This window comes from Pempheris klunzingeri, chromosome 11, assembly GCF_042242105.1.
Source record: "Pempheris klunzingeri isolate RE-2024b chromosome 11, fPemKlu1.hap1, whole genome shotgun sequence".
Lineage (NCBI taxonomy): Eukaryota > Metazoa > Chordata > Actinopteri > Acropomatiformes > Pempheridae > Pempheris > Pempheris klunzingeri.
The window spans coordinates 16,731,845-16,736,387 of record NC_092022.1 but is presented as its reverse complement, the minus strand read 5'-3'; positions in this window follow the sequence as shown (position 1 = coordinate 16,736,387).

The window sequence follows — 4,543 nt, the reverse complement described above, 5'->3', positions numbered from 1 at the left end:
TTCCGCTTCATTCCGCACCAAACCTAACGGTCCAATGAATGAATGAATGAATGAATACTAGAGTTTCTACACTAACTAAACTTCCACCGTCCCATTAAGTTCACTATTTGTGCAATAATGTTTGATGTGTGGCGTTGAGACTGCTGTTTATGTGAGCTACCATCACCACTGAAGCGATTTCTCAACTCAAACACACGCCGCCTTCCTGCTCAGTTTCAGTTTGATCAAGTACGTTAGTAAACGAGCAGCAGCCACATGATAGCAGTTATAATGTCCTCTAGTTCAGGTCCTCCGCTTTGTTTATCCGCGAATATGTTTCCAAACACACAGCGACTATTAATTTGAACTCAGTGGGTTTATATTAATGAATACAGTTAGTAAACGATAGCTTAAAATACGCATATATTGTACAAATACCCGCCATTAGTAATAATTGGACTTCCAGTGAGCATGCCGGGAGCAGAAATACGTCACAGACCAACACGGCGTGATGACGCTGTTTCTTAAGGGGACAGCATGGTGTTTTTTTTCTCGCAAGACCTCAAATGAACTGAACTGAATTGAATTTGAGTTGAGATGAATTGAGTCAAATCGAGTCGCCCCACACTGCAAGCCGGGGAAGTCATGGGTGTGTCTTGTGGGAAAGCCCCTTATTCAGAGGTGATTTAATTTTCTGAAGAAAAAAAAAATGCACCAATACATTACAAAATCAACTGAAATGACAAAGCGCTTGCATCATTACTTAATCTGCTGGCCATCTTGTTGAAAATTCAAACGCACACATTACAATTATTATTAATAATAACCAGTAATATTTTCTTTATGAAACTGTAGGTCGTGCTCACACTGTGCATATTCCCAGACTAATAGGCAAAGTTTAATTTATTTCCATGAGATTACAGGATATGTACACAATACGCAACTTTAACAGTTCTGTTGAAGCATTGCACTGAGTTACAAGTCTATAGGCACACATATACGATATAATTCCAGCCCTGAGCCCTTAAGTTCATCCGATCCAGTCCAATCTTTCTGAAGCATAATGCACAGTTTTTACTGATACTGTGTCAGAGACATGTATGTAAACCCACCTCTAGTTTAGATCTAAACTCTAGTTTGCATTTTCAAGTGTACTTTGGGGCATTTTCTCGCAAGTAGTGATGTTGTGTTGTACATTCAGAATGACTATTGCACACGCTGACTGTGATATCCTGTACGAGTTTGACTAATCAAATAAAGCAGTCATTTTTGGATGCACCCAGCATTTAGTTGTCTGTGTTTCAGCTTTCAGACAAGACCATGCAGTGTACAACATTTCACCCCTAGGTGTCACTGACAGCTACCTGTATATTATTATCACTCCGGCGTGGATGACAGCGAAGAGCAGAGGGCAAGTTCATTTATAGAGTGAAAAAAGGGGAAATCTGATCTGTGCCATTCAACCGACGCAACATTTAACAAAACATAAACAGTGGCTGAAAAGACTATGAGCAACATAGCAACATGTTTGAAAGTGAGCAAAACTTCCAAGAACATCTAAAATCTAATTTGCCCTTTGTGTATGAGATCACTTTCTGACACTGAAATTGGTCCTCAGATAAAACAGGAATTGTTAACAGAATGTTAATTATACAGTCTCATTTCATTTGGCTGCATTATATCTGATCCATCCTCTCATCCGCTTTGAAGTTATCACAGCAATACTCCTCCTGGTTTGTGCCTCTAGTTTTGTAGACACTGAGAGATGCACAGCTTGATTAGCAGATACGCTTTGGTTTTTAAGTGTTTTGCATAATGCTGTTTTGTGCCAAAGGTGACATACTGTTCGAGTCAGATTGCATTAGCAATGAGAGCCGATCACAGACTGGTGCCGTGTTCCAACAGGCTGGCTTTAATAACAACCATATAGTGCAACTGCAGCAGTCTACACGTACAGTATTAGGTAAGATGGTCTCACTTGGTCTGACTTTTTAGCTATTTTGGGTTGACATATCTTCTTACCCTATCCATGGGCAGTGCACATAAAAATAATGTTAGTTGTGAATGATGTAATGTCTAAAAACATGGAAAACAATACCTGAATGTCACGCTCTGTGTCTGTAGCCCTTCACATGGAGGCTGTAGTCCAGACAACACAAAGTGCAGTACCAGACTGGACTCATTCAAACAGGAAAAGTGCTCATTATGTGTTGTTTCTGGGCCTTGGATGGATCTTTTTGTGATTTCCTCAGTCCAAATCTGGCAGAGTTAGAGCTCAGCATTAGTGACTAATTATGTCCAACGAAAAAAGGGGAAATTCTCAAGTGGTAGGAAATATTTTTCCTTTATATTGCTTGACTTTGTGCCTGTTTCTAGTGAGTTAAATGATCTTAACCTTTAAAAGTTTAGTGCTTTACATTTAATCGACTATTATTTCTTCTTTTTATAGTTTGTAGCAAAAGTAACAGTACAGACATAAACATGAATAACAAAAACCAAGATATCCTTTTCTAATGAAGCACAAATAGAAATAAATAAATAAAAATGAGCCTATTTGAATTTAGCAATATCAGTATATCAGTAGTATGCCAGTGTCAAAGTGTTTCACCTCTGCTATTAGACTAAAAACATGCGACAACACCCATATGGTTCACATAAAATATTTTCCTATGTCACAAATGGTTGCAGCTGCTTTGTAATCCTGCCTAGTGTCTCCTCATCTGGTATGCATCAGCAGTCACATCCTTCCTGGTGTGAAGTCGGGAACTTTTCTTGGCTACCATGCTTGGCTTGGTCCAAACAAGTGGGTGCAGAAGGCCGTAGCATTTACTTAAACGCTTACTCAGTGGTAATGTCCTCAGCTGGTGGCTCAGCTCTCATCAGAAATGTAATAGGCGTTTGGAAGGGTCACAGCTTCAAATAATTTGGGAAGTACACAGTTTAAAGCTCCCCTAGGTGTGAGGCACAGTAAAAACGGCTATAGGTAGGCATAATAAAAGGTGCTACTATCCAGTGATTGCTATTTCTAAGTAATGTAAAAAAGGGCAAGGAGGAGGGACTGGCTCAAACGATTATCACAATCCTACGTGTAGCAAGACTGCTAATGTCAAAAGGGTCTTGACTCTGCAGTTTTCTCAACAATCTGGTGAAAGTTCTCCAGGTTGTTTTTTATTAGTTACAGTGAAAGTACAAAGTCATTTTCTAGAAATATCAACATTTTCCTTGATATACCTTTTCCCTTTCAGATGAACTTGGTCTACACTAGTCAAACAGGGCAGGCCGGCAGAGTTGTGCTGTAAGTATTAAGTCCCTTTACACAATGTTAACTACATGCTTTAAATTCCCTTCCCATTTCCATGGTATAGACCTTAGGTGGATAGGCCTGAGTGGGTTTCATTTACAGCTCTATGCATTCATGATTATGGACAATGGAGGCGGAATCTTGCCAAAATACGCTCATGTGCTTCACATTTAATGTATACTGACAACGCCTTATTCACAAGTTAAAGAGATTTATTTCTCATTTAAATTCACATCAAATACAATTATATAAATAATACCCTATTCAATACACATTTGTCACATTAGATGATTTTAACCATCTCTTGGCTGTGTTCTTGATATCACACCCCATTTGAATTTGTTGAATATAAACAGAAGTGAATAGCAAGGGCCAAAATCTGTTATACTGAGGGGCTGCAACCCCACAGTAGACATGCCATTTAACTACACCCTGGAAAGTCTTTACAAGACACAGGTGGGGAGTTACTTTCACCACATTACATTTGGGTCCTAATTTCCCGTGGTGTAGCCCCCCTGCAGAGCCACAGTGCCTTGCTGGTTTACTTTAAAGACTTCCTCTCTCACACAACAGTGTGTTGATTGAAAATATATCTTAGTAAACAACTAAAAGTTTTTTTTTTGAGAAAAAAATATATTGGTCATTAACCATACACAAAGTATGTTACTGCCAAAACACCATCATTAAAAGATTAAAAATAATCGTCTGGTACTGTATGTGTACTTGTTGCTGGGATTCTTGCATAATTCCCAACATAATGCTGTAATGGGAGGCTGTGTAAGAAGGATTCCACATTCAAGCCCTTTTGAAATTACTCATGAAATGGAAATGGGCTGAGGCATACAATATATTAATTTAGACCACCCCTCACCTTACCTCTCCCAACTAAAGTTACAACAAACATTACGGGGCTCTATCCACCTGTTTAAACAAAAGCAGAAGATCAGGACAATGAATCACACAATAGACAGATAACATTAACGCTGCAGCATTAGGAGGCCCAAGCAGACAATGATGTCATCGTCACTGGCATCAGTTTGAATGAAAACCCTGAAGAATATTAGGGGCTATGCTATCGTCAAAAGAACTGAGGCAAGAATGACTTCACTCTGCTTGGAGCACAAATAATAAACACAGTGTGTTAAACTTCAAACTTTAATTCAATATTCCTAGTGTGAAAAAGGAAAAGTGCCCATTAGGAACATCATTATGAAGCAGGGTTGGAGTCGGTGGGCTTGGGCAATTAGTTGTGGCATAAGTCAC